General features: G+C 37.7%; 1 protein-coding gene across 1 annotated transcript in view; it reads left to right on the top strand.

The window, feature by feature from the left end:
* Positions 1-12,978, top strand: part of Prdm5 (PR/SET domain 5) — a 158,358-nt gene that overhangs the window by 127,804 nt on the left and 17,576 nt on the right. The window lies entirely within an intron of this gene.

Here is a 12,978-nt window from a genome sequence, read left to right on the forward strand (position 1 = left end):
TGGCAGGAGAAGAAAGATTTCAAGTCTCTTTTTAGCTACATAGGGACATGGAGGCCAGCTTGCACTAGAAACATGATCTAGCACAAGGAATGAGGAGGGGGAGAGAAAATCTAAGTATAAAATACAACGTAAGCTGTAAAAGATTAAACAGGTATAATTTATTATAACATAATTTAAATACATACTATTCAAGATACTTTATTTCACAATGAGCATTAATAAAGAGGCTTATGTCAGTTCTAAACCAGTTGAAGAATTATTCTAGGACTTGTGAAATGGCTCAGCAGGAATGGGCACATGCTGAGGAGATGGATGACTTGAGGTGGATTCCCAGGACCCATATGTTGAAAACTGATCATTTGTAAAAGCAAAAATTTAACAACAGTTTTTTGATATTGTTTACCAAGGAAGTTACATCCAGAGATGTGCTGGTTTGTTTTTGTCAACTTGACACAAACCTAGATATATTTCGGAAAAGGGAATTTCAATTGAGAAATGACCTCCATCAGATTGGCCTGTCACCATGGAGTGCTTTCTCAGTTGTTGATTAATGTAGGAGGACTAATCCCACTGTGAACATTCTATAGGCAGCCTTATGTTGATGAATGTCTGTGCTTTGGTTTTTCACTTTTTCAAAAAGAATCCCGAGGCAGATGGGCCTGAGCTGTTTGAGAAAGGTACTCAAGCAAGCCAGGTGGAGCCAGTTCTAGATCCTGGATTTAGTTCCTGCTTCCAGGTTCCTGCCTTGAGCTTTTGCATTGATTTCCCTTGATAAACTGTAATCAACTAAAGACTCCCTTCCCCCAAGAAAGAAAGAAAGCTTAAATTGACTCCATCGAGATGTTATACATGTGTGCTACAGGACTCCCGTGAACACACACACACACACACACACACACACAAATAGTAATAGTAGTAGTAACAGCAACAACAATAACAATAAAGTTACTTTTTATATTAAAGATGCTAGTATCTAGGCAAAAAGCATTCTGGTTGTCTATATTAGAAACAAGTGCTGTTGACCACAGTGCACATTGCATTGTTTCACTGATTATTGGAGACAGAATGGCCACACCATAGAAGAAACTCTGTAAATTGCTACAGGGGAAAAAGTATATTGTTTTGGTTGCTCTCAAGAAAATAATAATGTCGAGTTCGGTGACATTATTTCTTTAATATAAGTTATTACTGAAAATACTAATGGTTAAGTACAAGTAAGTACAGATTGGACCAACCATACCAAGTCACACATCTCAGTGATGATTTCATGCCTTAAGATTTATTAACTTGTAACTCATTTAAGCCTCCTAGAAGCTGAGAGCCATGATTCTTTTTGAAAAAGTGAAAAACCAAAGCACAGACATTCATCAACATAAGGCTGCGTATAGAAGCTTCTTCCTTACCTACCGTGCTCCTTCCTGTCTGTCCATCACTGTGGTGCAGTACTTGAGATACATAATTTAGGAGAGGGAAGACTAGTGTCACTTCTGATCTCATAGGTTTCTGTCAAGGCTAGTTGAGTCTGCTACTTCAAGCTTCAGGCAATGCAATACCACCATGGTGGAAGGAGACAGGAATAAAAGAGGCTTTTCATGTCATGGCAGCCAAATAGAGGAGGCAGGCAGCGGAGGAGCTGGGGACTCATCCCCACAGGTATGCCCTAAGTCACCTACCATAGCTTATTGAACTTTGAATTCGCCCATGGGTTTTCCCTCTTGTGAAGTTAATATCCATGTAATCTAGTCCCTTACCATCACTGGCAGCCAGGGACCCTGCCTTCAACACACGAGGCTTTGGAGCTCATAGCCAAGCTGTAACAACTACTACATTTTTTTTCTTGGCTTTATTAAATTACAGTTTTTTTCCTAAATATTTGGATTTTGATAAGCTTTCCTATATATTACCAAATTAAACCAATAATAAAAACACTAAATGTGTCTCACTTGTTTTAGAGTTTAAAACAGGCATTCTGACTGATGTCAGGGGGCAGAACTGTGCATGCCTGAGTGCTCCTCTCAAGTACTGACAGCAAAAAGAAAGTAAATCTCAACTACTGACTAAAAAGAATCACCCAGTTTAGAGAGTCTCACATTAACTCTTCTCTTTGGGTCCTTTGTTTTCTCATTCTCTGCATGTGGTGTCTCAGGCAGCCTTGCTTTAAAATCCTGAAGCATTGAGTAACTATAAATATTCCTTGCACACAAATCCAGTTTTTATACAGCATACTAAGATTATCACCCAGAACAGTCAAACTATTCTCAGGAACCAAAAGACATTTTACAGAAGCTGTAGAGGGATAATCTCTACAAGCATATTTTTCTGAGATTTACTTGCACTATGTTGGCTCAGCTCAGAGAAGATGCTGTTACACTGGTGCCATAGCACATTTTAGTTTCAATTCTATATTTATGTTTATCTTTCACATCTTCAGATTTACCATCACCACCACCACCATTTCAGTACCTTTTTATTCCATTATAATAGAAACATATTCTGAGTATATAATCCAACTTTTTCATTAAATTCTTTGATCTATTATATGTAGATATTTTAACTTCATCATAGGGGCATACTTTGTTCTCCATGTACTGACTGTTCTATCAACAATGGATAAGGAAATTTAGAGAGTTTATTGTGACGCACAGTGGCTGCTGCTGTGTGTAAAATAGTAGAGAATATTATTTATGCCTGGAAATGGTTTTGTGAGCCAATTAGAAATAGGTGGCTCAGAATTTCTATGAGGCACACATTTCTGATTTATCTGATGCTTTAAATTATATATATATATATATGTATATATACACACTATATGTATATACATTATATATGTATATATACATAATTTAAATAATAAATCTAATAAAATAAGCAATATAGTATGTACATATATATCATGTGTTATACATTATATGATATATGATACATGATATATACCATGTATATTATATTATATTATAGATATATATCATGTATATATCATATATCATGTATCATATATTATGTATAACACATGATATATATGTACATGTTATATGCATTATTTTATTATATTTATTATATAAAAATATATATTTGTGTTACATATATAAATTGTATATGTATTGCATATGATATATATATATATCTCACCCCAATATTTATCAAGGCATCAAGGTAATGAATCATGTAGGTGTTGAAGGAAAGAGCCGAGTTTCTTCCAAATGAACAAAGATGTTAGGGCATCATGAGTGAAGAGTGATTGGTAAGGTTAGTAAAACAAGAGTATCCCTGACCCTGCAGGATCAGGAGTCGTGTTGAAAACAGAAAAGCATCTTTTTAAGGAAAGGAATCCTCTTCGAATCCTTATGAACATGTGAAGTGGTAACCATCAGAAGCTTAAAATGCAAACAAATGCAAGCCTTTTGAGTCAAAAAGGGAATAATGACTTGATTGTAAGGAAACTCCAGTGGAGGAAATGGATGACAAACATGTACAGTGGGCTAGGTAGACATGTCTAGGTGAGCAAAGTTAGAATTCCCTACAGGTTTGGCTTGAGTGGCCTGTTCACTGAGGCCACAAAGGCTGAGGAGGTGCTGAAGCTGAGCTGAAGGAGGTGATCATGCTTATAGTTTCATTCTGAGTAGAAGAGTAACATAGATTTACCTCTCAGGAAGTTCCGGAAGTCATGCTTTGATTGGAACTGAAGCAGCAGTCTGAAGGTCGTGAACTGAGATAGTTGTACAATTAATTATTTTTAATATAAATTGAAATAGTGAATTAATCTGGCAGCTGTGTTTCTTAACCACTTAATTCTCCTTGCCACGAGCCATATACCAAGCAATTATTATTCTATCCTAAACCTCTAAACTAGTCAGGCTTCTTCCCAGACAATATTCTCATTCTGCTTGAATCTTTTCATCCTTTCTTGACTAGCTCTCTTCTGATGTTTTCTGACCTCTCCTCCTGGCTCCTTCCTTCATTTCCTCTTTCTTCGTCCAGGAATCGGAAGTCCCACCTCCTGTCTTTAAAGCTCTGTATTGGCTCATTGACTTTTATTGACAAGGTAGCGAATGAATGAGGAGCAATGTTTATACAACCTTGAGACCGAAGCATCTAAGAATAAACATAACAAAGCTATGTCTGGATTGTAATAAGATATGAGGGCACAGAAGTTAGCATTTGAGTAACACAAGGGTAAACTTTACACAATGTACTGAAACATTACGTCTACAGACAATGACCTCTACTGGATGGGATTTGAAAGCTGAGAAGAGATGTGGAGCATCTTCTGCTGAGAGCTCTCCCTCTCTCCACAAGGATTAATTGCTTATCATCTGAGGGTGATGCTTTGTGAAATTTCTCAAGTTGATGTTGGCATGCCAGCTGGTACTGCCATTATGCAAGCAAATTGGGGAGAGTTCATGGGTGTAGTTCTGCCATGTCTAGAAGATAATCGCTCATAGCAGCTGTTCTGGTCCTCTGGCTCTTACAGACTTTCTGCTATCTCCCACTATTTTCCCTAAGTCTTGGGTGTAAGGAATGTGTTCTAGAAGAATCAGATGGGGTTGAACACCCTAAATCATTCAGTCTAAGAATTTTGAACAGTTGTGACTTACTGTAACAAAAGAAGCTTTTATGATGAGGTATGATAGTTATACTTACCTGTGGGTCTGTGGATATGTTATTCAGAATAGGTAATTAGAAACTGTATTGGTAAAGTTCTTTGTTGAAAACTTTGTAGGAATGTAAAGCTAAAAGTTTCACTCATAGGACTGCTTTTAATCTTTCAATCTGTTAGAGTCCAGTGACTCCATCTGCGCCTGGGCATTTTTTTTTGTTTGGGTGTTTGTTTGTTTTGTTTTGTTTTTTATCAGAAGGCTTTTGGCTGTTTTGGTATCTTTATTTGTCATGGGTCTGTTTAAGTTGATGTTTTCTTCATGCTTTAACTTTGGTTTTTCCCCTGGTCTAGTGTTGGATTCGGGCTGGAAGCTGAGAAAGATGCTAACTGTTAACAGAGAAAGGCAATCAACAGTCCTAACCCATTGTAAAGCCCAGGCACCACAGCAAGATGCATATAGTCAGTTAAGTCATAACAAGCAACACATTTATGACTTGTGTGCCTTAGTTTAGATAATGGGATAACAGCATCTTTTCCTTTAGAGAAAAGCTTTTCCTAGACTCCATGTGGCCTTTCCTCCTTCTCCCAGTGCTTCACAACCAGTGGTGAATACTAGTGCCTACAACCTAAAGACTCTGCTCACATCTACAGTCACAGAAAGGCAAGAGTCAGGGTTACTGCTCCCCACCCCACATCTGTCAAATGGCACCCGGGGACTGGTGTGGCAGCTGAAATATGCCCAATGTTTTAACTGAAGGATTTGCGGGACTTTGTTATAATTTGAACATAGAAATAATGAAAAGTGAACAGAATTTCATTTCAAGTATTTATAGAATATTTAGTGAAGTTTGAATGGCAATATGATAGGAATAAAATTCATCTGTTATAGGTTGTAAATACTTATGGTGGCTCCGATTTGCTTGTTAGTTAGTTAGTTTTAGTTAGTTAGTTGGTTAGTTAGCTTTGATTAGCTCACAGTTTCTTAATAACTCAAAGCAAAATTTCTCATCTTGGGCATCTCTGACAGTTTCTATTTAACTTTGTTTAACATTTAACATGGACTTCAAACAGTTAGGTGTTGCTATCAAGGAACTCATAAAGACACTTCTTTGACAAATGTGTTACCAGTTGAATCTTCTTAAGATTTGAAAAAATATAATGTCCATGACACATGTTGTATATAGAAGGATAAGTTAGGGGGAATTATAACAGTCATATCAGGTGAGGGGTAGTGAAGGTGGTACAAGAAATGCTGAGAAAAATCTTGTCAACAATATAAGGGGAAGGTGCTATCTAGGAAAGGTCAGAAAAGAGAAAGATTGGTAGAGATAGATGTATGGGATGAGAAGAAAAGAACAGAATAGTTTAGCTTTTCTGGGCTGGAACTCAAAGAGATTGAGGGACCAGTAGAAATGATGTAGTGCCACAGCAAATGGACAGAGGGTTGTCAACATCTCTAGGGAAAGTCTCATCCCATGATTTGACTTACTCCTGGAGTTTGAGAATATATGTAACCATATTAAAAGTTTTAAGATGTGCAAGATACATTTTATTGTAGTCTGCGTAACATAGCATTTGCCTGGAATAGCAAAAGAGGGAGTACAACGTGAATAATCAAAGAAGAGAGTAAAAGACTAATTCATTTAGCATACTAACATTTCACTGGAGCTAGTAATGAAGCGCAGTTTAAGAAATTCTGGTCTACCTAACCCAGACATAGCAATACTTGAAAAGATCAACTTGGATCATGAATCTGCTACAAAACAAACAAAGGCACTCAGTCCTCTTAGCTTCTCACTGCCCATAGTTCACAGTTCAGTGGCTACCTCTGAGGAAGCTGGACTCCCCACCATCTCATTACTTTCCACACCTTCTTTCCCAAGGCACATGTGTCCAGTAGGCTTCAGCCAGTCATGACTACGTTCTTTTCCCCAAATTGACCATATTTGCTAAGTCTGTAGGACCATGTAAAGATAAAGTTAACATGATGCAAGCTGTCTATTCTTATTACCTTACCTGCTCTTTCTCAGGCGAATTTACTTTTCCTTAAAGCTCTTAGCAGGTTTTCTTAACAGCTGTCTCTCACAGTATCGCTGGTGCTTTTGACTACACTCTGTTGGCCCAACTCTCCACCTTTATATCATTCTTTTTCATGTCTTCATTCTTAGTTTGCTCACTCATTCCTCCATACACACTTGCCAGATGGTTTTATATTTTATTCTTATTGTAAGTTTTTTCTGTAAAAAGGACAGAGACTCTCTGAATAGATATCCATCAACATCAAAAGGACCAGATTTTACAGCCTAGTCTCAACTGCCAGGAATCCAGATCTAGATATGCCCAGATGCAAGGCAAGTACCTGTTTTGGACATTTGGATAGTCCACATAGAAAACACAATGTGCTTGATGGGAACTTAACAGTGTGGAAGACAAATCAGCTAACTTAACCCTGTGGAGACCAAGCAGAGTGCAGCCAGGAAGTCTGAATGGACCACAGACCATGATCATGAGCATTCAAGAAAAAGGCACAGAGGTAGGTAGGCCGTTACATAACTGAGTGCTATGTGAGGGGATGTTAAGTTGTGTAGGCCATGCTACATGAACATGAGCTGTATGCTCTGAAGCTAAGTGTTTTGTTGGATAAAGGAAAGCCCAAAGGAGGAGAGAGCATGGAGTTCTGGGGAGAAATAGAGCACAGTATATGGGGTTAGGCAAGTTTTGCAGGGTTGTAGAGGCTTTCTGTACCAAGACAGGAAGACAAGATTGAATCCACAGTATTATAAGTCCACAGAAGATTTTATTGGTTTCCCAGTGAAAGAATGAAGCAATAAGATAAGCTATAAGCCTTAGGGTTCCCTTGTTCATTAGAAATAAGTCTGTAAAATAAAAACAGATGTGGAGCCCAAACAACTCTCCCTTTCTTGAACTCCTTAAATTTTGTATATTGAATTATTTTTTATATTACAGAAGTGCTGTCACAGGTTGAAACTAACACCGCTTTAACGCAGTTTCCAAGGCTGCAGTTATTGATGGTACTGCAAGAACAAAGTTATAGGGGGGTGTGAGGCAACTTTGGTTTTTTTTATTGTTGGGACAAAATCCCTAAGATAAGCAACTGAAAAGGAGAAAGAGTGCTCCTGGCTCCTGGATTGAGAGACTAGAGCCTGAGGTGGTGTGGCCCTGTTGCTGTAGGGCTGTGAAGAGGCCAGATATCACAGTGGGGAGCATGGCCAGTGAGTGGGGAGACAGAAAGGAAGTGAGGGGCTTGTGTCTTAAACTAAGGGTACCCCTCCATGATTTTGTTTCTCTCACTAGGACACCATCTGTCAGTTGTACTAGAAGCCAGAAATACAGCCTTTCAAAGCCTGCCTTTGAGGGCATACAGTTCAACCTGTGCACCGCATTTATACAATTTTTTTAAAACAAGTTGTGATTTGATCATGAATTAGTTCAAGCTGAAGTCATTGGAAGCATGTAAAGTGGCAGCTGATCCTGTTCCTGACTTTAGTGAGAATTTAAAGGAAAATGTGTCAGTGACATGTTGTCACAGATTATATTAAGAAACTTGCTGTCTGTGAGCTTGTCTTTGGCATTACTTTGTTTGAACTTGAAGCTGACTAAGAGTGTAAGGGAGAGCCAGTAGAGTACACCATTATCTAGCTGCTTGGTATTTCAAACAGTAATTTTTAAATGTCTCATTTAGAGTTTACCCCACATATTAGTTTGCATTTACTTACCTCAAAGATGAAAGTTACTGTTGAGAAGGAATAAGGAATCTGGTTCCATAATATAAGGTATTGGGTATTTAGTAACACTATGACAACTTGTCCCCCTGACCTTTGAAGATTAAAGACTTTATAACTCTTTATTAATCTAGAAAAGATAAAATTGCAAGAATATATAAATCATAAATAACTCATATTATTTAAGGTTAGATGTAAACAAGTGTATTTTAAAATGAATACACAGATATTAACAATTAAATGCGTCAATAGTGCACCCAGCAGTACTTACATGTCTGAGGTCAAATCAGGAAGTTACAACAGTCACATGAACAATGTACGCAGTATTAAGAACAGAAAAAAAATAAGTCATGTGACATTGATTTTTTTTTAATATTGAACTGGCAGTCATGCAAACTTCCATCTTGTCACCAAGAATAGAGTTGTTCCTCTTTAAAATTTAAAATAAAGTTATATAATTTCACACTCTCTACCATGTCCCAGTCTCCAACCTCCCCATGTCAATTCATGGCTTCTTTTAAAAAATTATTATCATTACATATATATGCAAATAAATATATAAATGCACCCTAAAAGTCTGTTGAGGGTTACTGTTTGTGTGCTGTTAGGCCTGAATACTTGGTACTGGATGAGCGCTCACAGGGATCACTTAAAAGACTGCTTCCCCTGTGTTGGCAGTCATGAATTGGCCGTAGCTCTTCACCTAGGAGTGAGGCCCTATGAGGTTTTCTCCATCTGTTTTGGACTGTCAGCAAAGTATTGTCATTGTTCAAGTCTTATTTAAGAAGCTGTATTGTTGATAATTTATAGGTGTAGAGTCCTTGTCATATCTAGAAGACAAAATCTTGTGGAAGACTTCCTGTTCCTCTGACTCTCACAACTTCCTGGCCCTCTTTTCTGTGATGTTCTCTGAGCCTTAGGTATAAATGTTGTGGTGTATATCTGTCCACTGGGGATGGACACCCCAAGGTCAGTTGTTCTCTGCATTTGACTAGTCATGGTTTTCTGTAATGATTTCTTATTGCTGCAAAAGAAGCTTTTTAAATAAGGATGAGAGGTATAAATAACACTAAGTTATTTGAAAGAGCTATAAGGAATCATATTATTTTGTATTTACCTAAAGTTACATGATATATATGTGTGTGTGCATGTCTTTGTGTAACTCTAAGTCTATACATTATATATTTTTAATGAAGTTATTCCACTTGGGATGACCATGCCTCCCCCAAGAGGAATCTAACAAAAACCCCAGTACCGGGCATGAAAAACCTACATTTGAGTTGTTAGTCAGGGGAGTCCTAGAGACTCCTAAAACAATGTAGGCTATTACTGTTTCACTTGGTTGTCTTTCAGAAGTTGAAGGTCCCCATTGCTGAGGACACCACACTCCTGGAACACAGAACTAGGAGGATTTTAAACTGGATCTGATCCAAAAGCCTCCTCCCTGAGGATGAGCTTTCATTATACCAGAAAGGGCTGTGCAAGCTACCAAGGGGGAAAAAAAACAATCAATAGTCCAACTAGGCTGTGACCCCTATGAACCACAACAGTAACCAGAATGAAAAGATATCCTAGAAGGTGCATAGTGGTACTTATATCTTGGCAGTAACAAACAACTGTCTAATTGGATTTAAGGTCTTTAAAAAGATGGAAAAAATCCCTGGTACTATAAATCCAGGCAAGTTCCAGTGGCTAGCTAGGTCACAGAGAAGAACAAACACTGCTACTTTATTAAAACAGTGAAATTCCTAAGTGCAATCTAAGTTCTTATCCTTATTTCCACAAGTACGTGTAGCTCTCCCCTCGTCGGAGTTGTTCCTCTTAATCCACTTAAATCCTACCCTCACCTCAAGATGGTCCAAGATCAGTCTGAAGATTTCATCAGAAACATTAAAGTTAGTTGGTTCCTGTCTTCGCTATTGTGACCATTGCTTCCTGTCGTTCTTGGTTTGTCACAGTGACAGTCTAGGTTTCTATTATTAAAGGATGAGAATAAATATTTACATTAGCCAAATTAATAACCTACGCCAGCTCTCTAGACATATGCAAGTTTTCTTGCTAACTTAAATGTCCTGCATTTTATTGCTAGCATCCCCATGTGGAAATAACGTTTTAAAAATAAACAAACAAAGCCCTGCGCTTAGTTAAATCCTGTCCTCCTTACTTACCAATCACTGACTCCTTGGCCAAGGACTTTGTCTATGAGTGGTTACAGTATATTGTACATTTTACTGACCTGACCTCAGTAGGTCACTGTCTCTCTCAAATTACAGAATCCTGGAGCAAAAAGGGTCTGCTATTCAGTTCCAGCAGGCCTAGCTGTCTGCCCAGTGCACTGCAGGAACTCACTAAGCGTGTACCGAGCTGCCTATAAAGCATGAAAGCCTGTATTTGGGCATCAGGAATATATTACTCCAGATGTTTCTTCAGTTCAGGGACACTCCAGCAGCTTCGGGATCTGACCCAAATTCATCCTTTTAAAGGCCTGTGTAGCATGGTACCATAGAACAACTTCATGTCCCTCTAGAGTCCCTATCTAGTAATTTATCCAGCTGTGTCAAGGATGCAATAGTAGCTCTCATGAAGCTGGTACATGAACAAAGAACCCTTGCAGAGTAGATTGATGATTTAGCTAAAATACATTCTATAAATATTTAGCATTTATGCTGATTGCTGCCTTCCTACCACTGTATTATCTTTAGACTTTAATAATACACTGCAAGATTAAATGGAAAAGTGTGGTCCATGCTGTCTGAGTTTTGTTTTATGAAAGGCAGTATAGAGCTAATTTTAAAAGAAATAGACATTATTCTTAGGAAAATAATATAATTTCCTATACTATTTTCTTTCCAAACAGAATTTTACTTATTTTTTACTCTATTCAGAGAGCTCTAATTACCAAAGTATCATAGGATTCTTGAAATAAAGATATCTATTTATATAAATACCCATTAATAGATTTCAAAAGCAATGATACACTGAATAAAGCTCATACATAATTTTTTTCTTTTATTTTTTTCGCCAAAGTTATCTAATTACATTTTCAAAATCTGTGTGGATTTTTCAGTTTAGAATTCAGTTTAGAATTAAAAGTTGTTTAATATAAGATACAGATACCCTTCCTGGGGTCTTCTTGTGAGCCATATGTAACGGTGAGGAGGCACAGGTATCCTATATACTATATAATTTATACACAGGTGTTAAAATTGAAAGCTCTCAGGTTCAGGAAAGGATGTAGTTTATCCAGAGTCATCCAGAAGTGATCAGCATCAACGAAAGAGATTATATATCTTTGTAATGTTAATTTTTATTACATCTGTACAGTTATCACACTGTTATACTGCAATCCATTCAGTAGTATATAATCCAGTTTCTTAGAATAACCGTCAGTTTCTCCTTCAGCTCCATAACCACTAAGTCATAGGTCAAGTTGATATAAAAGTCAGAAAATGTCCCTGTGACCCAGCCTCTGAAGGACCTCTTGGAGCCATTTGTCAAACACTTTCATGCCAATATTTTAGAGTTTGGAAAGTGTCTAGATTTTATTGTTGATATTATTCCAGTTCCATGAAGAAAACTGAGACCTTAAGAATTTAAGTTCTCAACCTTCCTATTGCTGCAACCCTATACCTCATGTTGTGGTAACCCCCTTCAACCATAAAATTATTTTGTTGCTACTTTATAACTATAATTTTGCTACTGTTATGAATCATAATATAAATATAGATATGAGGATACTTTGATATGTGACACACAGGTTAAGAACCTCTGATTTAGGTCATCTATTTGGGTTTCAGTTCAAAATGTGAATTTGGATGTCTTCATTTGCTCTCTAAAGGAAGCCATTAGTCATTCACTCAGCATTTGACCGAGCCTATGCTGAAGTAAGGTCTGCTGATCCTGACTGATGGTGTAGGGACTCATCATGAGTCCCAGTCTGATGCATAGACCAAATCTGTGTGCTCTGTGCCAGTTGTCTTTTATTACCAAGCAGACTGCTTCCTGCTGTGCTCCTAGATTCACACATCTCTGTGCAGGCTTGGGTTCCCCTACTTCTGAGGAGTATATAAATATGATGCTCAGAAAAGTACATGTCTGTCTACCCAGTTCTGTTCTCAGTTATAGATTACCTTTTATAATCATACTCATGAGAATTTCCAGGAAAATTATATATGCTATATAAGTGTCCTATATGGCATGTCTCCCTAGTAGGAAATATGAAGTTCAGATGTCATGTATTCATGTGACCTCTGTTCCTCTCTAGAGAATACTCAGATATATATAGTAAAAGGCTCATAGAGCAAAGTTCCAAGAGCAAACCTATTGGAACATTAGGTAAGACATTGCCTGACTGGCAAATAGATGATAATTTACACCATATACTCACATCTGTAATCTCAGCACCCAGGATGTTAAGGCAGGAGGACTGCTGCTAGTTCAATTCCATGTAGGCCTGAAATGTAGTGTAGGGTACCATCTCAAAAATGCATGCACACATCCGTGTACACACACACACACTACACAGAGAGAAAGAGAGAGAGACAGAAAGAGAGAGATAGAGAGAAAGAGAGACAGAGAGAGACACAGGCAGAGAGGAGAGTGAGTACAAGGGAAAGCCTTTTTTTATATCATGAAGAT

The sequence above is a fragment of the Arvicanthis niloticus genome, chromosome 9 (assembly GCF_011762505.2).
Source record: "Arvicanthis niloticus isolate mArvNil1 chromosome 9, mArvNil1.pat.X, whole genome shotgun sequence".
Classification (NCBI taxonomy): domain Eukaryota; kingdom Metazoa; phylum Chordata; class Mammalia; order Rodentia; family Muridae; genus Arvicanthis; species Arvicanthis niloticus.